Source organism: Nipponia nippon, unplaced genomic scaffold (assembly GCF_047370975.1).
Source record: "Nipponia nippon isolate SJK-2023a ecotype South Korea unplaced genomic scaffold, ASM4737097v1 scaffold_2, whole genome shotgun sequence".
Taxonomy (NCBI): domain Eukaryota; kingdom Metazoa; phylum Chordata; class Aves; order Pelecaniformes; family Threskiornithidae; genus Nipponia; species Nipponia nippon.
Genome location: NW_028262336.1, coordinates 18,492,886 through 18,520,823, shown reverse-complemented (window position 1 = coordinate 18,520,823; position 27,938 = coordinate 18,492,886). Strand labels below are relative to the sequence as shown.

Genomic DNA, 27,938 nt, shown 5'->3' with positions numbered 1-27,938 from the left:
TCAGCTTTCTTATCCACTCCACAGAGAAAGTACACTACACAGTTTTTCTTATCAGCCTTCCTGTTTGAATAAGGTTGTTATAGTACATTTTCTGTTTATTCACTATTGATATCCTTAGCCATATAGTAACTATGTCTTGTTCTTTTTTAGCTTTCCCCAAGTCCTAATACTATCATAAATGTGCTTGTGCCTTAAACTCATGATAATCATGCTTTGGTGCATGCTCCCTCAATGTACTGATTAATCATTTTGCAGTGCTTCTCTGACTCTTGTTTAAGGATAATTATTCCTTTAAGAAACTTTTACTGACATGCCACAAAGACAGGAGAGGCACAAGAAAAGACTGAGATTATCACAGTTCTAGAAAACTTTAAAAAATCAAGTTTTGGTCACTTTTAAGAATAGGCCATAGAGATTCTGGTATAGGAGAGAAACTTTTTTGCTACCACTTCTGGACAGTTTGAAAATGAACAGCAGTGTGTGCATAGGCATAGGGGGGTTATTATTAATCTTTTTTTTAACTTTAAATGCATTCCAAAATATAATTCTCTTTCTATGATTCAGTTTTTTTGGAGAACAGTCTTGAAGTTTAGATTCAAGGGGAGGCTTGTTGTTGGGTTTTGGTTTTTTTGTTGGGTTTTTTTTTTTTGAATTCTTAAAAAACAAACAAAAAACAAAGGTCTCTATTTTCATCTGGTGTCTAATCCACTTCTCTCTCCAGAAACAGAAGTTAATATCTTTGCTGTTATATGGACCTCATTGTTAGAAAAAGAAAAGCCAACTAAATCATGTAAAGGAATCAACTTCACACTTTCTTAAACTGATTTTTCAGTTAATAGTTTCAAATGTAATGTAAACAAAAGCTCCTATCATCTATCATCTGCTTTAATACATTTTTCAGGTCAGTGTACTGTAAGTGTAAACTATGTGGGAAACGTTGGGTAGTAGTTATTTTTCTCCACAGAAATTACAGGTACAGAGGTAAAAATAAACAAATTTTTAAGAGAGAAATTTTTTCCTAATGCCTTGTATTCATTGATAAGTGTCAAAACAGAATAATGTCTGATATTGTTATTTAAACAGAACAACAGTAAGTCCTTATGCACAAGAAGAATCTAAACTTCTAGCCTGCCCTTCATGAAACTGCATCATAACAAGAGATCTGTTCCATGATCTATTGTGTGACATTGTTTCAGTTAAAAATAAAACTTTTGAAAAGAAGATTCCAAACGACAAGCCAAGAAAGGCTTATTTGAAAGAGCAAAGTTGAAATAAAAAATAAATAAGTGAGATAATATGGTATGAAAAGTATAAAATGAACCTAATAGGTATCCCTCTTTAAAATTACAATTAGACCCCAAGATCCTTCAAACCTTATTTAATTTGCATATCATTCATTGTCCATCTGTTGGATTTCCAATTTCTTCTTTGCCATCTGGTTTTCTAATGCTGAATCAACCACACAAATTTTTCTACATGTAAGGCCTCTAAATGGTAACTGATTGATTACAATGTATTATAAAATAAATATGCTTAGGCTTTTTTGAAGACCTAGCTGACTGCTTAACACTAATTATACACCCTAAAATCACCCAGTGTAGCTGATAAGGTAAATAAGGACTGTAAAGTTGACTCCTGCAGAGAATGAAAGAAAAGGAGCAAGAGAAAAGACATAACCAGAGAAATCAAAGGAGGGATTCTCAGAAGGGTTATGAAAAGAAAAGATAAATCCCAAAGCAGCTCAGCAGAATGGAGATATTGACAAGAATACATGACTGACAGGAAATTTGATGGTCCTAGAATGTGTCATTCCATGCAATAGGGGAAGCAGTAGCAGCTGGTGCACTTTAAACAGCACTTTACTCTGCAATTGGTCCTAATAATCTTAACAGGATAGATTTCTATTCACTGGTGTCTCATAATCTATCCTTTGTAATGTATCCAGCAATTTTGCCTCTTCATACACCCCAGGACTCTTAGACTGTTCTACTTGTTAGTCTCAGCTGTTCTGGTTTTTGTCTCTAACTGTTGCATGCTTTTCCCAACAGGCAGTCCAACTCATTCAATTCAACAGCTGCTGCAAACACTTCTATTTTTGGCACAATATCCCAATGGTTTCAAGAGGTTTACTTGAAGAGTAGGTGGGTCAGAATCTATATTTCTGTAAAATATGATGCACATCTGATCTCACGTGATCTTTATGGGTGGGGTCCAAGAGATTGTTCTATATTCCATGGGTTCTGAAAACATATCCTGATTTTGCCCATTATATTTTCAGGCTTATCAAACAGATAATTTCTATGAATCTACTCATCCAAGAGGGGTCAGTCATTGCAGAAGTGGCATAAAATACATTACTTGCCTGGCTAGGCATGTAAATAGGTGATGAGATAGTGAACAAAATGATAGCCTACTTTCTAGGACTTTTAAATGAAAATAAAGCTCTGATTTCAGAGCAATATAACAGCAGACTAGCAAATAGCTACTACTGTAAATATACTTAGGAAACAAGTAAAGGAGCATTATAAAGGTTAAAGTGTCCAGAGTTTTCACAGAAAAACTTTTAAAGGGAGACATTTGGAAAGAACACTTAATGTAGACAAACTTTTTTCAGAATTAGGCCAATTAGATAATCCAATAATTTTTGAAAAGTCATTTAGGATCAGGGGAAGTTTAAAGTGTGTTAAGGAAAAAAGATTGCTTTGAAGTAAGGAAAATATGACATGGGGGTGCCTACGATTTTTAAATTCAGTTTAACCAACACTTTCGTAAGAGTTTATTCCAATCTTATCTACCTGCTTCTAGTCATGTCTAGCTGGTTTTGAATACCTTGTGATGATCTACAAACTTACACAAAGATTATCAGGTTTAATTGTGCCAAACATGGTCCAGTATGAGTGACTGAGTGACTCCCTGCTTTCCAGGGAGTATGGGGAGGTGTTTTTTCTTAGCAAAGCGTAGCGCTTTAATACATGCTTAATATATACTAATACAGCAGGCACATTGCTTAACCTGCTTAGAATAAAATAGCACTGCTGGCCAGTCAATATGTAGACAAGAGCAATGGTTTTCTCTTCCTTCTCCCTTTTTTCTTCACTACAACATCTCTCAGTTTCTGTCTGAAGGAATAGGAGTGATATATCTTCTTAAATTGCAAGAACAGAATTTTGTGTAGGATATCTGTGGTTTACACTGTGATACAAATGTGCAAGACCCACACAGATTCTGACCCCAGATCTTCATTAAATACATTAACCTAGTCAAATTCTCCCCTTAGAGGACTCCAAGTCCAATGCAACTCAAGTGAACACAAACTGGAGCAATATCAGATTCCAGATTTAAGTAAAGACATGATTTCATGAAGTTCTTAATGAAAGCACTCCCTGGTTCTTAAATGATATACCCTTCTCACAGGCATGCCATAACATAAGGCAAAAAGCTTCAAAATGCTCTAGAAGGACATATTCAGATCTCTAACTTCTATCCCTATTACTTGAAAACTACTAAAAACCCACCCCTTCCTGTTCTTCATTGCAATATCACACTCACAAATTCCACTTAACTGTCTCAAAAAAGAAGTTAAAACTGCTCATTTCAAACAATTTCCACTCCTACAGAAAGTCTTTTTGACAAGTAATGCTAATTACAAAGAAACTACATTAATCTACCTTTTCTCATGTTACTTAGCACTTTGTCAGCAATCCCTACTTGAAGCAGGAAGTTATTCCATGCAAACTAGAGTATGAAGACTTTTTAAGAGCTTTTTTCTCCCTGGTTTCTTTTGTGAAGAAAATATGTATAGCTTACAGCAATGCAGAAGTCCACACAAAACACTAAAACAAAGATTGTTTGACTAAAATTTGAAAAGGTTTAGATATTTTCTTATTTGCAGATTACAGACAAGAAAAGGAGATAATATTCTAAATAGCTCCAGGAAAACAGCAAGTATCATATGACACCTAATGTAGTCATCTTAAATATTTTTTCTAAAGTAATCCTCCCATGCAAGGACACTTTGATCAGAGGAGATACTCATTTACACCGGAACAACAGTCTAAGGCAGAATTATTGCGCGTTTAGTGTATCTATTATGAATGACAATATTAATGAAAAAGAAAGGAAATACATTGATATTTCTGTTCAATGACAATAAGAATTTGAATCATGACACAACAGAGTTTCCTTCCTAACTGAAGATCAGCATTTCTAGTGTCAAACCATCTAGTCAAGACAGGCACTGTAGATCTTCCCATTTTAGGGGATGAAAAGAAAGGGGGAAATTGAAATGCCTCAAAGATGCTGAGCTGCATCATTCAACCAGAATCACAGCTAGCATTAGGAGAGTTTTCCAAAAGCATATTTCATGTTGAAATATGTTTTCACTAACATACACCCAGTTGAAAGGTTATTCTGATGAACTGCCTAGAAAAGGCCAAAAATCCTATTGTATATTTAATTTACCTTTTAAACTCAAGGATTTAGTCCCAAAGTAACTTTCCATGTAGATTATACTAAAATATTTTAAGCACAATAACATAACAGTTATACTACTCCATAGTCTGTGGATTACAAAACAGCAACATACTCTTATTTTTACCTACACTGAAAAAATCTTGCTTGCAGATGTACTATTTACACCCTCTTATTAAATGCTTCTTTTGAATTTAAAGCATATAAATATGTCAAATTTTAGAACACAATTACAATGTTAAGTACACAACATAGTTTCTTCCTGGGTTGGAGGGAGACTGATTCTTTTTTTGCAAAGGTTGATGTCAATAAGCTTTAACTTTAGTGTAATGATCTGGCATTTGCCAAACATTCACCAAACATTTTCAAAACTGGAAGAAAGTAATAAACCCTAAAATTCAGAGAAAAATGTAGTTGTAAAAAGATACATGATGTTATAAGAATGTTGTATCTTAGAGACTTGCTGCAGTGAACATATTTCTAGATTATGTTATTGATTGAATAAATAAAATATCCCATCCTTATATACATATATATGAAAATGATAGGTAGATGTAAATAGATTATATAAAATGGGCTTTCCTTTCATGCATTTATTTTCTTATGTGGAATCATTTGCCTTATTACCCCCAAAACATAAGGCCTCTCAGTTCATGTTCACCATCATGTAATTCACACACAAATTAAATTTCATATTAAAAATAATTACATTTGCCCCCCACCTGCAACTTTCCATTAGAAGTTTATTCCAGAACCTCTGTCCTGATTAATTTTTAGAAACAAATAACAAAAGAGGAGCAAGATACCAAAAATAGAATATTACATATTACTATGGACTTCTACTGCCATTTTCATAAACACTTTCTTTCAGAAATTTCATTTACTTTTCCAATTTTTGTAATAAATAGGGAGGTAGAGACTGGAAAGCCGAACCTACCTGTCCCACCAATTCGCAGTACAAAATAAAGGCTTCCTAGGACACTTTCACACTCAGCAGAATGTGATCAGTGCAGAATCATGGTAGGCAGCTGCTGAACCACAGGCCCCACTCTTGTACAAGTTAGAACTGGAAGCAGGAAATAGCGGATAGGGGAATAAATCAACCTTTGGTTTCTACTTCATTGATAGATATGGGTGTGTCATCTAGAACACACAATTGGTAAGTAACTCACCTCTATTAATATCTTGATACATACAAAAGTCATGGTAGATCTGTCACTGATTTGTGAGTTCACTTACAAATAATAAATTGCATTAAAATGTATTCTGGGAGTAAATGCACATGTTTACACAGAAAACATTTGCTGAAAAGAATTAAATACTAGTAAGAAAATTGTATTTTCCTTTTCTTTAAGAATATCTGGATCAAAGAAACTATACACCATGACCAAGATTTTGGTTTTGAAGGTTAGGATGGTTTTGACACTAAAGGCCAATGGCACTTGGCACTTTTCATAATGAAATTCAGACCTCAGGATGATTAAATCAAAGTGACATCAGAAGCAATTTATAATCCCCCTCTAGTGCCTTTTGATATCTCTTTAACAAATTGCAGTCTCTGTTGGCTACTTTGATTCAGCACTAGCTTCTCCACTCCTAGAAAATTCTTCAATACTAGAGTAAGTGACTGAAACATGTTCCTAGTTGGAGGGGGGGGGGGGCGGGCTAGAAACTCTCAGCGATTTTACTTCTCCTCCTCATGATATCCATGGCTTTTTTCTCCATAATATTTTTAATGTCTGTCTCTTCATTATCCCATTCACACAAAAAGCTATTAAAAACATTTCTTCTATCCTAAAATCTGGGTGAACTTTTGGATGGCCAAATTACTTTGGGGGGGAGGATCAAAATTTCACTCCTATCTACCATCAAAACTCAGGAAACAGTTTTCTGGCTCCCTTGCACTGTCCATAATCTCACTGTTATAGATTAGTAAGAATGCTCATGGCAAAGGGTAATGTCATAAGGATACAAAGACAGCAGAACTCTAGCTTCATTGTCTAGACTAGAAAATAACTGATTTTTTCTGGTTTTATGTAATTGGGTCTCACTGACAGAGGTTGCCTTAAACTGGCTTTGGTATCAAAGGAGAGAAAAGTAGGGAGAATGATACTATGAAAGCAGAGGAGAAAAATCAAAATGTGTCTGAACTCAGTATAAACAGACAATGCAGTGCAGAGCAATTCCCTGGCTAGAGGTGCTGAGGGACAGATGTCTGAATTTGGCTGATCAGAATGAAGGAAATTCGCACAAAGGGCAAAACGTCTAAGAGTAGAACAGATCTAAAACCAGAATTCTTTCTTAAATTCATCCATCTGAGGGTATAAAGACAATTTTTTTGCCACCCTGTTCCACCTTATATGCCCAATTGATATAAAGCAAGTGGTACTATTAAAAATCAATTTATTTTGACTAATTTCTTCTGAATATATTCCTTCTTTCATCTTTTTTAAATTTTCCTACTGAAAGCTTTAACATACTTTTTCATTTGACATTAAGTTTCCATTTCTTCCCTACAGAGTTATGGCAATTCCCTATGTGATGCACAGATATGTTTATGTTGGTACACATTTTTAAACTGCAAATGACAGAATGCAATGCTCTTACCACATGCTTTCCTTGACACTTTGTTCTTGCATGTTAATCAGAAAGTTCCCGGGGGCCGTTTTTGCCATTGAATACTGAAAAGGTTACTGCCACAAGGACAAAAAAATGCAAATTATTAAATTACAGACAACATACAACAGTGTCACACATCATGGAATAATGATCACAACTGCTGAGGAGAAACTGTCAAAACAAAGAATTTGATGAACATTTCAATACAGTTTAAACTAAACCAACTTCATGCAATTTATGTATCAAAAAGATACATTAAAAACGGAAAACATTCATTAGAAATGAAGAGAAAGTATACAGTTCTCACTGAATACTGACTTTTCTTGGGTGGATTTCTAACTTTTAGAAGTTTTTTTTATATCCATTGAAATAATAATTAAAAACCCCTTAAATATCTCTGAAATCCAGTACCTAAAAATTTTAATATACCTGTGCTTTCCTACACAAAAAGATGTTCAAATTCACTTGCTACCATAATTGAGTTACATCGTGCTTCATAAAATGCTGTGATCACTTCAATAACTTTGATTTTAGAAGCATTGAAACAGAATCCCTACTGTACAAAAACTTGGGTTTCACTTTCATGCAGAGTATCCAACACAAAGACAGAAAATTAGAAAATTAGCATATTAACAAATTAGCCACTTTCCAGAATGATTGCACAAAACACTAGAGGATCAAGTTCCATTCAACAATTCATTATCAATTTGGTGATAAATCATGATATACTACAATTCCTTTTATATCACATTTTGATTTCTGTCTAGCTACATACATGAAGAAATATTTTTGTTGCTAGAATACATAGGACCAAGGTTTAGATCTGTAAATTGTATAGGAATAATTTGAGACATAACTTTTAGAGAAAAAAATACATATGTTTGCAATACTGATTGCAAAAGATGTGCTCTTGTGGAAAATTCTAGCCATCTGGAATGGTGCTAAATGAACTCTTTGATAGGTTAGTGTTTTGTTTTGTAGATAGCCAGAGCAATTGATTTCTATCTTTGGCATTTATTGTTCTTTGCAAATTGCTTTTCTCAACCACTATAACACTATTATAGCAACACATTTTAGCCCTACTTAAAATATATTCTCACTTGTGATGGGAAAAAATTGACAACAAAACTGAATAAATTAATCATTACAAATTTTTCAAAGTCATTAGGATTGCATTTACTCTCATTTATCAGGCTTCAGTTGTCAGACAGAAATACAGCAAGCAAAACTTAGCATAAAGAAAACAACATTAAATGTTTATCTTTGGCTTAATAATTATCTTGAGGCTGGATGACAAAATTGTAAGTGGGCTAAGCTAATTGTATTTATTTGATTACAAAAAAACACAAGAGAAAAACCATAGAATCATAGAATCATTTAGGTTGGAAAAGACCCTTAAGATCATTGAGTCCAACCGTTAACCTAGCACTGCCAAGTCCACCACTAAACCATGTCCCTAAGCACCACATCTACCCGTCTTTTAAATACCTCCAGGGATGGGGAATTAACCACTTCCCTGGGCAGCCTGTTCCGGTGCCTGACTACCCTTTCAGTGAAGAAATTTTTCTTAATAGCCCACCTAAACCTATCCTGGCACAACTTGAGGAGAGTACCTCTTGTCCTATCGCTTGTCACTTGGCAGAAGAGACCAACATATACCTCACTACAATCTCCTTTCAGGTAGTTGTAGAGAGCAATAAGGTCTCCCCTCAGCCTCCCCTTCTCCAAACTAAACAACCCCAGCTCTCTCAGCCACTCCTCATAAGACTTGTGCTCTAGACCCTTCACCAGCTTCGTTGCCCTTCTTTGGACACACTCCAGCACCTCCATGTCTTTCTGGTAGTGAGGGGCCCAAAACTGAACCCAGTGCTTGAGGTGCAGCCTCACCAATGCCGAGTACAGGGGCGCTATCACCTCCCTGGTCCTGCTGGCCACACTATTCCCAATACAAGCCAGGATGCCATTGGCCCTCTTGGCCACCTGAGCACACTGCTGGCTCATGTTCAGGCAGCTGTCAACCAACACCCCCAGGTCCTTTTCTGCCAGGCAGCTATCCAGCCACTCCTCCCCCAACCTGTAGCATTGCATGGGGTTGTTGTGACCCAAGTGCAGGACCTGGCACTTGGCCTTGTTGAACCTCATACAGTTGGCCTCGGCCCATTGATCCAGCCTGTCCAGGTCCCTCTGTAGGGCCTTCCTATCCTCCAGCAGATTGACACTTCCACCCAACTTGGTGTCATCTGCAAACTTACTGAAGGAGCACTCGATCCCCTTGTCCAGACTGCTGGTAAAGGTATTAAACAGAACTGGCCCCAGTACTGAGCCCTGGGGAACACCACTCATGACTGGCTGCCAACTGGATTTAATTCCATTCATCACAACTCTTTGGGCCTGGCCATCCAGCCAGTTTTTACCCAGCAAAGAGTACGCCCATTCTAGAAACGCTTTCAATATTGAGTGTAAATGCAGGTTCAATACATGTATGTTTTCTGTGGGCAAGAAGAAACTATTAGGGGAAAAATTGATAAATTTTTTTTCCTATTAAGGAAAAATTGATAAATTATATCAAAACCAAATGATGATAGACAGGGCATATATCAGGTTATTTTACATGGACAGATCTATTACTCAACACCCAAAACCAAATTACAAACTCTTGGCACCATTTGAATGTTTTCCACTGGTGCCCAACAGAATCAAGGGAACAGCTTCTGCTAATATGTGTTCAGGGGTATGAACAGGAGGAGGTTCAGAGTCCTGTACTAACAGAGGTTGACCTTGACAGTTGTTCCATATGCTTGACTAGAGAGAATATATTGAGATGTCTGTCCGCATAGTCTCTGAATGCAAATTTTGATCTAAAAAAGTTGATAAAATACAAAGAAGTGTTTGGTATCTCAATACATTCGTTCTTTACTTCCTATACACAGTGCACAAACTATACTGCTTTGGTTTTTCCTTTTTGCTTCATGCATGTGCATGAATATTTTTGGTTGTTTTGCTCTTTGCTGAGTGATACAACTTTAACAGGAGCACCTTACCTAAGCACTTAAAATTAAGTACACCATTAATCTCATTGGAACTAAATAAATATCAGCACATTTTCAGCTTAAATGTTTTATTAAGTCCTTTGTGACTAAGCAGGCACTTCCTCCAATGCAATGGGCTACCAAGTAAGGAAAAGTGTAAATTGACATCCAGTTATCTCCAGATTTGGTGCAAGATGAATTGCAAGAGTTGGATTTCCACCCCTACTGCTGCCTTTCTCTCTCAATTATGCAATAAATTCTGATGTCTCAAATTTTATTGCAAGAAAGCACAATAAATCAAACTACAAGTTTGACTACAATAAGTAACTAGCTTTGAACACAATAAATTGTTTCATAATTAACAGAATTAATGAAACCTGGTGTGGATTTCGTGTAAAGGTATGCATCTATGACATGGGCATCCTCATCTCAGGGATTCACACTAGCATCACACTCATGATGTAACCAGCTCACATACAATTCATTGCTTTAACAAGTCAGATTAAAAACACATATGCCATTTAGAGTTGCAACTTCTGTAGATTTAGAATAGATGATGTTCACCTTCAGTAGTTTGGCCATATTTTTATGAAATTTGCTATAGATTACTGTTGTTAAGAGTTGAAATTTTCCTATTTTTTGTAATTTATAGGGTAATCTTAGCAAAACTGAGACAGCTCACCTGAGACAGAAGGACACATTATTTCAGGGTATTTTTCTGCAATATAAATCGTAAGAGCCATTCTGGTCCCTATTTACACTACTATATTTCTATTACTATCAATAGAAAATGCAGCTAACATGGAATATATGTTTTGCCAAGTGAGGCAGTCAAGTGAGATATAAACTTTGTTACTAAAGGTAGAATCATTTGATTTAACATGGGCATCTGAATTTGAGTTAGTCTTCCTAAGTTTCCTTTATAGTCATTGGAACCTGATCACTTTAGCCAGTGGTGTCTAAGGCACAGCTCATCAAATGTAGAATTAGATGTTTAAGACAGATAGGTACTAAAAGCACACATTTCTCCTCATCAACTACAAAAGTAATGTAAGGTGATTAGATCTGTAAAGACAAAGACATTCCCACTAAATGTTTAAAATTCATTGAGCTGTATAGAATGAAGATTTGATATCTGTTCTAAATTCCTGAAAAATTTCACAAACTATTGGAGAAAAGCTTATGTCTTGACTTAACATTTCTATCTTGATCTGACAAAATAAAGAATTTATATATTGGTGAAAAAGTTTATAAATAATAAAAGTAACCATTGGACTAGTCCCATTTTCCACTTAGTCAAGCTCTAAAATACAACTGGACTGATGAAATCCAACGATACTGCAGGTTTCCAAGTGAAGAGTGGCATACGCAACATCTAGAGTAAAAATATGTATAATTCTACTATGCAATACAATGATATGTATAATATGTCAATATATAAATACATATTTTAGTAAGTGTGACAGAATAAGAAAAATTGTTGCATGTTATAAAAAATTACTTCCAAGCTACCAAAATTTTTTACAGTTTTACAATTAAAAGTTTTTATAACATTACTTTATGTACTTTTAAAAATTGTATCCTGAAATTATATAGTACTTAGAGAAATATTATCATCTGCAATGCAGCTATAGTAATTTTATTTCTGTCACTAGATATAAGATGACTATTCAAAGTCTGTCTGGAAAAAATCCCTCTTGGGAAAGTAGTCATTCTACTCTGTTGCTATGCATGATATGAAATACCTGTCGAAATCAAGCAGAACAAGAAAAAAGCCAACACAATTTTGAATTTGAGTTCTTGATCACTTTTGTATTTGTACAATTTTACCTTGGATTGATCAAAAATCTATACTCAAAATACTTGTAACAAAGTTGAAGTCAACAAAACAAGCATCTACTCCCCTGAAATAAATTTCTAAGCATTGTTTGGGAAGAATAATAGTTCTTAAAAAAAACCCCACTGATTTAAACAACTTGCTAGCATGAGTTTGAGGAGTTAAAAATGGCTCTATAAACAGTCTGTCATTCTTTGATATAAAATATCTTTAAAGCTACAGTGCTTTCCCCTAAAAGATTAACTTGTCCAAATATTATTCCTATTAGCAAAATATTGTTCAGATAAATATTAACTCTGTTGAATATGGAATTAGTTGTCTAGCCCAAGATAATAAACATTTGTTATCCAATACCATTTGACATACTTTATTTTTTCCATCTTTAAAACATGCAAAATGGTTTTCAGTTTTCTGTGTTTCCAGATTGAATACTGAACACACAGCAACACAACTGAAACTCTGGCCATTTAAAAATGGACCATATTCTAGTGCATGAGCAAATAGATATCGCTCTATTTATAGGAAATAAAAAAACTCCAGCAGCAAGGACTGAGGAAGAGAGCAACCTGCACATATCCACAAGAATGGAGGACATGGTTTCAAGTCACTGGCATGAATTGCCCGTCCAGAAATTGAAATCTGTTTGATGCATCCCATCAAACTGCTAGTTATCTGATTTTCTATCATCTTTATCTATTTTGGACCACAAATTCCAACTGGAAGTGAAGCACTCAAAGTTTTATTTTCTTATGAATTTCCGTATGGTTTTGATGTCATGAATTTGCATGTTTCCCATGCAAAGATATAAGAATGAATGTTCTCTGTCAAAGCTGTAGGGTAAATCCGTTGCAGGACAATTTCACTAACTCTTAAAAACTGAAATTGAAGTTTACCAAGTTAATTTAACTTGAAAAACAGCAATGAACTCAATCATTAAGGAGCCAAATTCTGCTAAATTCCCAGTAAATCATCACTGATGCAATGGTTTTAATTTTTATATTATAATTCAAAATAGTTGAAACTGTGTCCCAAAATTTTGTAAGTTAATGGAAGTTATCATTGCAATAGGAACATACTAGAGATTTACATAATTGGCTTGTAGAAAAATCTCTCTCATTTAAAGCAGATACTGTCGGCTTTTCATCTCCTGTTAAAAATGTATTTTTGGTCCTTAAAAATCAATGGCAAAAGTTAAATTAGGCAATTGAGGAATTGGGATTTGAGTATGAAGGTGACATGTGGCCAAAACTCCTCTTGACACTTCAGAATAGTGTCTACACAGCATTTGAAAATATTTGAGTCCTACTCAAATCTTTTCATTGTAGCTCCAAAGCTGCTTATAACCAAATGGAGGATGAAGGACAGGGTTTCTATAGAAGAGAGAAGTACCTGCATCAAGTTATATGAATAACAAAATCCAACAAGAAAGATTTTCCCCTCTCTTTGTTAACCAAACTCCCATGTTGCTTGTAAAGGCACCTGGAAATCCCTGGATCAGGCCAGACCTCTGGGCCAGGCCCTCCCTGCTGCCCCAGGCCAGGGTTTGGCAGCTCAGCAACAGTGGGCAGAGCGGGGAAACCACATGTCGAGGGATGGGGGGAGAGTCTTGTCGAAAGGGCTGTGAGTAGCCAGGACTCATTCCCCTGCCCTGGGAACTGCCTTTCAGCCCTAGATGTTGCCCCCTGCCCAGCCCTGGGCCCTGATGAGCCAGGCCTAACCCCAACACCAGCCTGTCCTGGGGGCTGCCTTCCCAGCTGGGCCCAGGACCTGGAGCAGCACCTGCTGATGGCTGGGCTGTGGCCCACACCAGTCACTGTCCCCGGCTTGGCTCACTGGTGGCTGTGGGATGGGACTGGTTGGGGGTAGAGGACAGGGCCCCAGGCCTCACTGGGCTGCCCCTGGCCCTGCTGCACCCTGGCACATCCTTCTGTTTACTGACGTGTCTCACTGTGACTAATACCACACATTTCAGACTACAGACACTTTATAAGAAAAGAATTTGTTTGTGTATTTTTGTTTTCATTCAGTTGTTTAAACTTAAATGCCAGTAGGATTTATTTCCTCAGTGATTACAATTACTTTTTAATGCCACAGGTATGAACAACTCCAATCACTCCTTCCATTTAGCATTTCCTTACATCTGTTAGGAACAAATCATATTATCCATCCTACTACCTATTAATCTAACTTTATTATTTACTTCAGAATGTTTTCAGGCTTCATTATACTTGACTAGCCTTAATAATTTAGTGTCAACTATAAATTTTGCTTCTCTGAAGTCCTTTCTTCCCTTTTTTACATGCCATATAGTTATCTGTAGAAAATTTGACATGGAAAATATCATAACAACTGTTAGCCTTTGGACAAACAAAAAATTTGATTTACACTCACATTGTCTGGCTTCTGCTTTTCATTCCTAATTTTTAATCATTACCATTAATTTCCTGCTCACTCTTTGACAATCTTCCCCAAATAGTCTCATGTAAAGAATTAACTCTGAAACAGTTAGAAAAATCAAAGAAATTATTTTTTTGAAACAAACACATGATTATACCAATAGATTTTTAAAGAGTATATCTATATCTATTCATTCATGTATGTGTGCAAGTACATATGTATAAATACCAAAAAAATCCATCTCTATATACTTCAGATCTCAAGATCACATAGTATGTGTGTGCTTCTGAGATGAAGTACACAAGTCCCATCCTCTCCCCAATTTTTTTTTTTTAAATCATAGGCATTACTCAATGGGAATCCTTGGCCGTCCCCAAACTAAAAGTCATGTTGTACTTATCCATATTGATATGGATTAAAATATACTTGACAAGCAATAAACAAGATAGCTTTAACTATTATATCCATACAGAAAGAGTAAAAGGCCTCTCCTGGTTCTCTCAAAATTAGCTTCTGGGCAAAAGGGAACACAGTGTATACATGGAGCTATGAATTTACTCCAGTTAATGCTTTAACAGTCTGATTAATACAGAAGAGTCTCATTGATATGACAGGCAAAACTGCTATACGAAAACTTCCTAGTATTCACCCCTTTTCTCTGGCGTTAGGTTTGCCCTTCTTGTGTGCCTCTGGCTCCTAAGGACAACAGCTTCAATGCTTGTCTTTCTCAAGACAACCGGGGGTTGTTAGGGCAAGGCAGCAGCTACCAGAGCACTTTGCCAGGAGGAGAAAGGTGTGCACAGTGGCTGATTCTTCCTTGTCAGCCTTTGATATGCTCAAGTCTTTCTCTGTGCTTTCTCACCCCAGGCTGCTCCCTCCTCACTGCTCCCACTCACAGCTGAAAGCTGTCCTGCACTCCTCCTGTGTTCACAGGCAGACGTTTGTCATGCAGGATCTGCCTGGGGTTGTCAGGCCCTTCCCTATGGTGGCACTCATGCACCCAGACTCACACAGGCTGGGCAAGTCACTCAGCCCCTAACTGTTGTTAAACCATTATAAAACCAGTGGAGGCAATAGCAAGTCTGGGCAAGGCCTGAGATCCTGTGCTGTCCGGCCAGTACAAAGCCTACAGCCTGGTGCTACTGACAGCAACAGTCATTTACCAGACTATATTCACAAACCAACTGTTGCCTTTCTTTGCAGATAACTCCTAACAGTAGAAGAGTCATGAGGAAGTTTGCATCTGTTTCCCTAATTGTAATGTAAGGCATGCATTTGACTAGAGGGAGTTCCAGATCTGAGCAGAAGTTACTGTTGGCATTCAAAGAGCAATCAGCACTAGAGCATGCTTAGTCCTTGATGTTCCAATCACAAATGGCTATTCTTAAATCATAAATTTGTGACTGGTTTGCAGATGTAAAATAACAACATGGACATTTGCTAGTTAGTCTGAAGCAACATCTGCACCTGCCACATATAATCTCTTCCACCAGGTATCATAAATATACATCTCAAAGTGACTGGTGTTACCTTCACCCAAGGGAAAAAAATAACTTCAGTAGCAACTGTGATTTATCCTGCAAGATATTTAGACAAGTGACAAAATTTCAAGTGAACATTAAATGTTTCATCTGAGTCAGGTGTGATATCTGAATATTTACCTGTAGACCCAGACATTTAATAACCACCCTCAGAAGTTCAGTAACCACCATACCATTCAATCTCCTTCTTAGTCAAGGAAGGCAATTGAACTCTTCCTTTAGATTAATTATGACTAATGTCAAGATTTATCTGAAGACCCTTGCTGTCATGAGGAACAAAATGAAAGGGCCTTATATCAGAAGATCCTGAACCAGTTCAAAATTAAAATATTTCTTGCTTGAAAAAATTGAATGAGAAAGTTTACTTGAAATAAATGTCTTTCACGATGAGATAGGTGTGTTAGGGAGACAGGGTATTCAGTCTGTTTTCTCCAGGTGTTCTAGGGCCAATACTGGAAAAGCACCCCAAGTCCTCCTGGCTGCAGGAGTCAGACAAACAGACATGTACATGGTCAAAACAGCAGGATCCCTGTCCTGTTGCACTGTAGTGAATGGGCTGCTTGGCAGGAACCCCACAACTCACTCTTTACTACATAATTTGCTACCCTTCCATTCCCTTTTTCCCCTTCCAAGTCCTTCCTGAGTACCACACTCACTCCCCCAGCAGTCTTTTCTCTTTGGCTGATTTTACTCACTGCTTTGGTATTTGCAAAATGGTTGCCTCATTAATTTATATCTTAGCAATTCTGTCAAGTTACTGCCCCCTTTTGTTAAATATGTAATTTCCCATTTCTAAAGCTGCTATCCCATCTTACCACCTAAAAAGCGTCTCTTCCTTATCTTAGTCAGTTGAGTATAGAGATTTCAACACATCAGCTAAGTCTACTGTAACACTTTTACCCTTCTTAACAGTTTCATTTACTTTCTTCTACTCAGTCTCAATTTTCTTGAGTTTTTCTTCACCCAGTGTGCCATAGCATGCCAAAGTTTATTTTATATGTCTCAGTATTTCCTCAAGTTTTCTCATAATGGAAATACAGTTTTTGCCCAACACTTTGCTAGCTATTATTTATACAACATAACTGAAGGAAGTTATCTTTTGAAACTTGCCATTTAACCACATTATATATATTTTCATTCTTTCTCCAGTTTTATCAAATCTGTATACCTTCTCTGACAGATATTATAAGCTTAACCTTCTCAAATCTAAGGATTTCTAGTTCTACACTTTTCAGTTTGAAGTCTATTTATTAAGGGTCTGCTGGAGGTTAGATATATTACGTTAGATATAACCTGTTAAGGTTAGATATATTTACTCATTTTTCTTCTTGAGCATCCAGTGTCATATTGCTAGGTTGTTTTTATACACACACAGTTTATCCCCCAGGATGCTAAACTTAATTATACTGTGGCAGCCTCAACTGCTAGAGGCTAGTGGTGTCGGAACTTTCATGAGTATTTCTTTACAGTATAACTTAGGTGGTAATTTTCTTCCTACATCACTTGATAAGAAAATAGTGGACAATTTTCCTTTACTCTGAGCTTCCTATGAACAATAATGAAGTGACACTAGAAGCTTTTTTTAATGCTTTTGCAAGTTCCCTTTCCATATCAGCCTGCAAATACAATAATTCAAGTGATCTCCAGTACAGGATTTCTCCACAAGTATATTGTCCTACTCCTCCATCTTACTTTTTCCCTGCTCTAAATTGCACCATGGGATCAAGGGGCAACAGTTTTAAACTGAAGGAGGATAGGTTTAGATTGAATATAGGGAAGAAATTTTTCTATGATGAGGGTGGTGAGACAGTGGCATGGGCTACCCAGAGAAGCTGTGGATGCCCCATCATTGGAAGTGTTCAAGGTCAGGTTGGATAGAGCTTTGAGAAACCTGATCTAGTGAAAGATATCCCTGCCCATAGCAGGGAGATTGGACTAGATGATCATTAAAGGTCCCTTCCAACCCAAACCATTCTATGATTCAGTAATCAAGAAAGCAAGATCCTGTATTGTCTGGATCTCTGGAAACTACAGATAAGATTATTCTAGGAGGCAAACCATTCTCATGGTCTACATGAAAAGGAACAGTCTTTGGTCAGCTTCCTCCCCAAGTTTCCTAGAACAAAATTCAGCATTCAATGCAAGCAAACACCCAGACAGGATCCTCTCTGCTCTGAATGCTTTCAAAACATTGGAAACTACATGATACACAGTACACCAAGGGAATATTTGAGAGAAAATTTGACACAGTGCTCTAGACCCAAAGAATTTAAGTCATGCATGTTTCAGATTACAGTGGAAAAAGCAAAACTTGAAACACAATTTTGCCTACACTCCTTGTGCATTGGGTAAAGCGATGAAAGCCTACCTTTGTTTACAATCACCTTAGGCCCAGAAAGAGGAAAAATTGACTATTTTGACCAATTACGTAATATGGTCAAATGAGATTTGTTATTAGTATGTGAGGAGCAATGTAGGCCACCTTATACTTAGACCTTGACAAGAATGACCACAGTTTCACACATAAAATACTAAACCCTGATGGATCTCAGATTATCCAACAAAATACATACACACAAGTACCTACATGCTTACACTGTAGATTTTTTCACACAAAAATATCTGTAGTTATCACAGAATTTTGTTTTCATTACAAAAGGAAGTTCTCCAGACTACTTTACTAGGGCTGCATTAAGGGAGTTCTTCAGAGCCAATTTGAAAATAGCAGGGGTCACAGTACATTAACAAAGATCAGCCCCGTGAGATTATTATGGTTTTTGCACTGCAGCCTAACAAGACATACATGAAGCTTAGATACTATTTCATAATGAAAAAAACAAGGTTGTGTTATTGCTGCTCAAAGGTAACACTTTAAATGTGACCAAACTGCTAATTCTACTACAACTGTCCAAAGTGCCTTAAGGGCCATTTATTAAAAATAAAAAATAGATTGCTTCTGCCACTGTTTAAATCCCTAAATATACAAGGTCTTAAGGGCAGCTCTTTGAAGGAGAAATATTTAAATGTTAGAAGCAAAATTTGCTTAGTAGGAGACTTTGGATTTTCATTTAGTTACAACAGAGCTACATGCGCCTGTCTCAAATTACGATAATATGCAGTTGAAGTCAAAACTGAATATCATAAAAGATAATGCCTACAGTACATCAAAACACAGTACATAGACACACTCCATTTGGAAATCACTTTATTTATTACAGCTTGTGATAATCTAAATTGCCAAAGGAGAAGAAAGGACATTCTTTATGGAATAATTTCATCCTCTCAGTTCCATACTGCATCTAAATCATCTGATAATAAGAACCATTCCTTGGAAGTTTAAATATAAATTAAAGTTGGGTTGCCCCCCTTTTTTTTTTTTAATTGAAAGCCAAATACCTACAAGCCCTGCCACTGGTCATTCTACTGCTGTCAGGTGACAATTTGTTACATTGTTAACAGGCAACTCAGTGCAGAACCAGTGTGGGCCAGACTCTGATTTAAAGTGAGTGTAATTTTAAAGTACTTCCATGTAATTAATTTAACATGTACAATCTTTGTGCTAAACAACTGCAGAATTGGGCCTTTTAAATTAATTCTTGTCCTTCTCTGAGGTTGTGTTGACATCTATAAAGTATGTAGTATTTAAATATTAAAAAGACAACCTGATGATAAACATCTTACAGGTATCTATAATGAAAGCAGTAAATAAAAGGTACATTTAAACATGGAACAGTATTACTGTTCTCATGAACTATGCACATCTGAGCACACAGAATTGTTCAGCCCTGCTTCTTATTAGCAGTATCATAGTTACTATACAGTAGTATTATAGCAGCATTTATTGTTAATTTCTGACAAAGGAGACCCATTGTACTATGTGCTGTAAACACACATATGGAGAGACAGGACCCACTCCAAAAGAACCTCGTATATTAATAGATGAGGTTGAAAAGTTATTATCCACTGATCCAGACTTCCCAAGTCCCAGTTCAGTCCTCCAGCCAAAATATAATAATTTATATTCTTTCCAGACTGACTATTGCAATTATGAAGTTGTTACTCTCAAATATGTTCTCCTCCCAAATAAAAGGAAATGCGATTGATACTGAGGAAAAAAAAAGGGGGAAGAGGAAAATATAGACTGTAGCAGATTAAAGCCTTTTCTGCTGTAGCAGTCCTAGGGTCTGTACACTGCATATTGAAGATTTCATAAATTCAAAGAAATGAAGAAATATCTTCCTATTTATCAAAGTTTTCTATAATCAGCCATGTTTGGCCCTCTCTCAGCTCCTTTCCTTTTACTGCTTCATCCTACAGCAAAAACCTTATGCTGGATTTGTGACATAATTTTCATGACTGCAGTGCCATACATAGGATTATGACTTAACCAAGGGATCAAGCAGAAAATAAGCTGTGAGAATAGGCTGTGAGCTTTACTGCTGGATTAAAGAACAAATCTTCAACAGTAGTGAACAGAACACAGACACTACTAACCAAGGACATCTCTTTTACTAAAAATGTTCTCACTCAAACTTGCTCCACTATGACAGCTCATTTGATCATCAAGACAGGCAAGCACACAAAGGTAGAAATACCACAGGCAGCTTGACTACACCAATGGGTAACATGGATTTTTTCGTGCTACTCTTTTTTTTGCTTTTTGTGGTTTTTTTCACCCATGTGACAAAGGTGAACAATTCTTGCTCTGCAGAACAGGGAGATATGCTCACCTGCTAATTCTTATTTTACCTTGATATCCATGTAAAAGTGGGGGTCTTCAAGCACCTACCATCCTTGTACTTCACCACAGATTAAAATCTGGGCTTTAGTATCTGATCACTCATAAAGAAGTCTTAAGTTACCTGGCTGTCTGTATCATTTGTCAAACAGTAACAGTCCCAGAGACTTGGCTATTCATCTTCAACTTTTTTTTTAAAGAGAATCTGAAGTTTTCATTCAATAGTAAAAGCCAGTAAGCTGTGTTCACAAATGAGAATGTTCTGTTATGAATACCTGCACAAGCAGATAGAGAGACTTTACACACCTATTATGCTCTTTCACAGGATCAGGAATAGAGGAGCTGTGGATCACAAACACTTTCCCAGGCTGCTACAAGTAAGAGTAGATGCTGACACACAAAACTGGTGCTTTACAAAGTACAGCACTTGGGTTTAGTAGGAGTTCCCAGAACCTGCTTTTTTAGTGCCTTGAGCAGACAAGGACAGCACAGTTCCAGTTCTACTGGTATAATCTTCATGTGCAAGTCATTACTATCATATTATGCTAAAGTCCATGTACTCAGCATTTAAAAGGAGGTTTTCAGTACCAAACTGAGCACTTTTGCCATGTAGGATGGTAGATGCATTGGGACAGAGGAGGCTGAACATGGTGATAAAAAAAGGAGAAAAAAACAGACAGAACAATTGAGATAAAATGCAATGTTAGATTTCATAATACATATCCTGAAGGCTCCACTGGGATCCAATCCCAAAATGGTTCTGCAGCGTCAAGTCAATGACTGGAGGGCATTTTTTTTTTTTATTAAATGTAAGAGGGAACAATAAGGTTTAAGGTAGTTGCTTGGTAAATATTTAAGATACCAAACAACCCAAGTAAGGTCTTCAGAATATGACACAAAACTCTGACTGGTTTTCATAGAATAATGTTAAATTAGTAAAGGAGAGTAATTTAGGCTAAAGTCACCATCACTAGGCACAGCTGAAGTACTGTAAATTAACAACCCATATTGTCAATTTCATATTTAGAAGAAATTCAGATTCTAAGGTGATAGTGTCAGTTGGAGCTCATCAAACACTCTGAAATGCTGCAGGGGGAAGAATATTTTGTAACTCTCAGCCAGTACCAAAGAAAGTAAGGTCTCTCCAGATAGATATTCATAGATTAATGCTGTGAAATCAGTCTCATTTGCAAGAAGGAAATAAATTGTTAGAGCTACTATGGGCATTTTGAAAAGCTCAGACTTGAAAAATCGCAGCCAGTTCTGAAGGACCTACCAGTAGAAATATCAACCTCATTTCAAGTTGCAGTACATGGATAAATAGGAAGAAAAAAGGTGAAACAAAAAGGTGAAACAATAAGTCATCACACCTTGAAAATTATAGTGAGTAAAATGCAGAAGTTGACTCCTTCCAAACAAATATATTACTTCTAATAGGGGAAAAATATTAAAACAGCTTCTCAGAATTCAAATATTTTAAGAATCAATAAAAAAGAAAAACACAAAGAGCCACAAGCAAGCATTTAGAAATGTTCCTGTGAATAAGAATACATACTTTACAAGAGTTTTTAGATCTGTTATCACAGATTTGTCTTACTTCCATATGAAGAGTCCACAGCAGTTTCCATCCAAAGAGAATCTCCAGGAGCAGTCCAAGTTATTCTTGCAAACCTTTAACCACAAGAGATTCTACAACTCTAGCTGCAATTGCTCAAAACAGTAGGGACATCCACTCTAACCATTTTCCTTTTATCTTTTCCATCTTATTGTATGCAGATATAATATCTAGATATACAGCATAAAGGCCCTTACTGCATCCTCCCCTTTCCTAAAGTTTTGGCTACCTGGGCTCAGAACTAATTGGGAAACAGCACAACTATGCCCAGGAAAAGGAAGCTGCCAAACCTCAACAAGGTCCACACCTCTACCCTGGGGGCTGCTTTTAAGCCAAGGCTCTCAAGATTGGCTCCAGCTGTGATGATACACTGCAGCTGTGTTGTAGATTTGTCATGCCCCACCATTTCCCCATTGACTCAGACTCTGCTCCTGACCCGTGGACTAGCTTGCCCTTGGATCTGCCTTATGACTATGATCTTGCCAACGAAGCATTGGACTGTGGCTGACTCTTTACTGACCTGACACTATCCCAGCCTGGGGGCTGCTTTCCTGGCTGGGCTCAGGGCCTGCAATGGTGCCTGGGGATAGCCGAGCTGTGGCCAACCCCATCACCATCCCTGGCCCAGCCCAGCTCACCTCACTGGGGGCTGCAGGACAGGGCTGGTTGGGGAGGAAGGGCGCCCTATTGCCTTGACAGCCCTGGGCCCCAGTCTTTGCACCGCAGCCCACTGCTATGCACGCTGGCATAGAGGATCAAACTCTGATCGTTGTTGGAATCTTCAAAGCAATAGATAGTTACTGAAGTATGGTTTCCCAACTTTCTGTCACGGCAAACAAGTCATATATTCCACTGTCCAGCATGCTATACATTTCCCTGCCATCTTCCATCCCTCCCATTCGCACACTACAACTGTCCTCAGCAGGACTGGGCCTCTTCAAGAAGTCTGCCCTCATCGAATCACTGAGTTGGCCTCCTGATTATGTACAAATACTCTTATGTATTTGGGATTATATATCCCAAATACAATCTTCCCTTCTCCCTATGCTTTTTCAAGCCTAATTCAATTATTCAATGGGGCATTACACTCATCTTCTATTGTGTCATTAGTCTGAAACTGCACCTAAATGGCATTGTGCAAATTGAAAATAAGAATATTGCAAAGATTTCAGATTTATTCCTCAGGATGAGGTAAAATCTAATATTCTAAAAGAATTGTCCCTGAAATCCCAGTAGATACATATCTGCCTCATTCAGCAGCTGGACTGCCAGGAAACCATTTTTCTATTTTCTTCAGCACAGAGAGACCACCACTGTCATAAAACTGTGATAAATCAGGATACTGGCCCTTTTTATACCAAACCTAAATTGCAGACCTAATAAAAGCCACACAGATGTACCTGACAGGATGATAGTGAGTTAGTGCACCATTCGTCCACCTCCGGAAACTTCAGGGAATGGCACAGGTTTAAGCTGCAATTTAAATGAGGACAGTGGATTCATCCTTGTCTACTCTAACTCACAGAATGCATTTCTCCTTGTACAACCATTTAAACTCATGTATCTCCATTGACTTCAACACATTTCCTCCAGAATCACAGTGGAGTAAGGCATATCTAGCCTGTAGGATTAAATAGAAATGTCAACAAATGTAGATATTGTCGCCAGTATATTATGAAAGAGTTCCCAAGGACAGTCTTCAAAAATGGGCTGAAATGGTTGAATTCATTGTGGTATAAACTAGAAGATATTCAACTTGCATTAGGGTTGAATTTGACTATCAGATTTAAGAACAACTTCTTCAAATGCACATGCATTTGCTGAAAGCCATTGCTTATTAAGTCCTGAGAAACTAATAAGCTATGCTGGTCTTACAACAATTTAGCTGAAAAAAGAATTTGATCTGTAACTTCAATAGATAATAAGCCTTACATGACAAGCAACACCAGTAGCCATTATAAAACAGTATTTGTTTCCATCAATTTAATGCAACAATTCATTATAGCAGATCAAGTTAAAAAAAATAGTATCCACAAGCTCATATTTTAAAGCTTAAACACTTAGCTTTAAATAGGTTTTCAATTTAATACATAGGAAGAAATTGTGGACAGATTTGATGTGCTAGTTTAAGGTAACTCCATACAGAAGGTCTTTCAGTGCTAAAAAACATGTTTTCAGTGTTTAAAAACATGCTTTATAAGCTACAGTAAGGTGGAGTTTTGAAACAGCATAGGACTTTGGGTTTTCTTCCAATTAACCTTTTACGTAGGTATTTGGTTGCAAAGCTCAAGAAGTTAAAAGAAGTTTGTGTCTGGAACAGGATAAAATAAAATGGCAGCAACATATATTTATATTGTTAGAAATCAATTAGGGTGAATTCTATGTCAAATCAGTTGAGGAAAGTGCTGTAGTGCTTTTTGGGCTAATAAGATCAATTCAGGGCAATCATGTCTTGTGTTTCACTGCAGAATGAGTTGCTGTTCCATGCTGAATCTTTGCATGTAGTGTGAGGGATGTTGACACAATCGATAGTCTGTTCCCGACAAAAAGTAGTTCAAAGATTCTATGTGAATAACATTATCCTATTTTCTCAAAATCCTTCCCAGCATCAAGTAGTACGCCCACAGAAAGGGATTCCAGATGATTTTTAACATAAAAAAAAAGATGATAAAGGTTCAGCTGACCAGCAGGAAGCAGAGAAATTATGAACTCTTTCCTGAAATTAACTTGATTAAAGTCAATGATCTCAGATAAAATTAAGATAACTAAGCCCTAACTTCTTAGCAATAATTCTTGTAGAGATCTTTTCTTCTAAAAGACTGAGTAACTGCTGTCATCACAGATAAAATGAGGAGGAAGGTAGGAGGAAGGTAGACTGTTTCTTTTTGCTGGTTTTATTGTGGGTTTCTTTCCCTGCTGATAAAATAAATACTTGTAGGATCATTTAAAAAAAAATCTCCTTTTGTCAAAATTTTTTTTAAAGTATGCACTCACTGTTTCTGTCAATACTTTATATTCGCTATTTTATTTTGCTGTAGGGTTTTTTTTTAATTGCCATTGTTTTGTTATAGTTTTATTTGAGTTAGACATGTTTTCTTTATTTATTTTTTTTAATTGTTGTACAGCAGCTTTTGATTCTGAGGTAAACAGGTGCTTTCTGTAATACCCATGTACGGGTCTGGAATTAAGTGCTTTGTGAATGTACATGGGCTTATATTACAAGTTTAACTAGGTCAATATTTAGTCTAAGTCTAGATCTCTATGTTCCTTCTAGTGGAAGTGTTTGCCATATTCATTACTAAAACATGCCATGATTTTTCCAGTGAAATTTTGATTTGTTTCATCAAAAAGGACATAAAGAATCATTCACAATATGTTTCAAAGCTATTTAAAATATAATATAGTTATTTTAGGGTAAAAGAAGAAAAGAAGGAAGAAGAAAAGAAGGAAATTTCTACCTATGGAAGGTTTTCCTTTTATTTTGAAGTTAATTTTTTTTTGTCCCCAAAATAAATGTGTCATTTTTTCAGTTCAGCAGGAACATAAAAATAGACATAGAAAGTAGGTTTTATACATACAGCTTTTAAGTGCACATAGTGACAACTGTCAGTAACAAATGACAATTATGTGTACAGCTCAAGCTATTTCAATGTGCATGTGATGGATATTGTGTTTGGAAGTTTAATTTTGTTCACAGCTAACTCCTCATCTACTCCTATATATTTCTAAATTCTTCAGGGGCAGAAGATATCAGAGACCACATGGTAGAGCAGGGTCACATCAGGGTGTTTGTACCCACAAGGCCTTGAATAGCACTTGAAGAGCTTCTTAGGAATCACAGGGAACTGTGAACAGTTTGCTGGAGCTTGAAAATCATCAATTTCCTGAAAGCAAGGATACATTCGGCAGGGGAAATCTGTACATAATCCTTTATTACTCCAGATTTGCCTTCCCTAATAGATCAGTGTTGCCTGTTCAAAAAGGTTAAATAGTCTGCTTAATTTTCTATGAAAAAAATTTAAAAATATTTAGCAACCCTTTGATCTTCGGTAATTCATTTTATAGTGTAATGGAGACAGAACTAGACATATCTTTCTCAAAGCTTTGGCCAACTTAGGTTAAGTGATAACAGGAGTTGTAAAATCACATTAAAAAACCTCATTAACATTTTAGTAGCTCTTTTCAACCAAATTCCAGGATCCCTGTATTGTTTCAAGCCCGAAGTACGCTGTCTGAATGGATGAGAAGTACTAGCACTAACATGTAGTTAAAAAAAAAAAAACAAACCAAAACCCAAACAAACAAAAAAACCCACCAACCAGAACTAACTTTTCATACCCAAGCTACAAAAGTTGTGTCACTTCACTTTCAAAAACAAAAACATAAGACAGCTTGAGCCAATCTAACACCTTGTCACTGCTCCCTACTGCATGCTGTCTCTGTTTACCTTGCATTAGCTGTAACATATATCAGGTCTCTCCATGAGACAATTTCAGATGGTTTTCTGCTGGGTTAGTGCAATCAATCTTTTCAGTGCTGATCTTGAGTAGAGCCTGAAAAGGGTTAGAACCACATCATGTGAAAGAGGGAGGAGGAGGAGCTGCTCCTGCAGCTGCATAAGAGGAAACTTCCCCATTTGGCAGCAGTCAGTAGTAGGACTGGCTCAGGGTCTCACATAATTCCACATGTAGAAAGATGAGGTGATAATCAGTTTGACCACTTTAGTGCTTAGGATTTAACAAGCTTGAGAGATACTTAAAGAGATTAATGTTTACTCTGATGACTAAATACATGTAAGATACATCATTTTACTAGTTGATCACAGCATAGAGAAAGACCATCCGATGTCGGGTTTGGTTGTCAAAATTTCAGGAACACCTGAAAACTGCTGTTGGTTAGAAGTAATTCGGCACTGCTGATAAAGCATGGCTTGTCTGTGATCTCAGATGTATGAAAAGTTCATTGTTATGTCTGTGGAAGAAAGTGTGCTGCCTGTTCCATCTGCTGCTCTCCAATGGCAAGAGCCTCCTCCATTTTGTAGACATTAGACTTTGTCTTAGGTGCAGAAACAGTAGGTCGAACTGCATTCTTGCAATACCACAGTGTACAACTTCTGTTGTCTTAGTTCTTACAGTATACAGAGACCCAGTGGAGACAGAATCACAGAAGAAATTAAAGGAAAAAACGTGCTAGTAGTAGGAAAAAAAAATTGATGAAAGGCGTTACTATCTGTGTATGTAATTATGTCTAGATATGTTTTTAATTGTTAAATTGCCAACATTATTTTTTAAGATTATCTAGATCCTTTTGGAAGTGAAAAGAAGAATAATTTTATAAAATGTTATTGAAATATTGTGTTTATTATTAGTGAAGTCACTGTGTTATTAAAATTCTACTGGTACAGGAAAGGTGAGGCCACTAAGTTCCTCATGTCATTATTTAAAAGCTCTTAAAAGATACATGATGTATTTCACAGGAGTTTAGCTTCAGAATTTTAAAATGTTCTTATAGTATAGAAAAGGTGCAACAAGCAAAGATAGAAGATTATACCAAAATGGCTTTAACTGAAGAGATTAAATCACAGCTTCCTATGTTAATTTATTTATCTTGTATCAGCAAAGGTAAGGGATAAGGGTATATCTCTTTAGATTATGTCAGATCATGCATATTTCAAGAGTAAAGCCTATCTCAT

The 27,938-nt window shown here is 36.7% G+C and overlaps 1 long non-coding RNA gene across 2 annotated transcripts in view; it reads right to left on the bottom strand.

Annotated features, from left to right (window-relative positions):
- The window catches only part of LOC148055680 (uncharacterized), a 30,781-nt gene extending 8,257 nt beyond the window's left edge, over positions 1 to 22,524 (bottom strand). For both annotated transcript variants that reach the window (XR_015705010.1, XR_015705011.1), the window contains exons 1-3: positions 22,229 to 22,524; positions 7,078 to 7,163; positions 5,408 to 5,536 (exon numbers count right to left, since the gene is read on the bottom strand). This is a non-coding gene — a long non-coding RNA (uncharacterized LOC148055680). The remainder of the gene's footprint in view (positions 1 to 5,407; positions 5,537 to 7,077; positions 7,164 to 22,228) is intronic.
- Between the last annotated feature and the right edge of the window lie 5,414 nt (positions 22,525 to 27,938).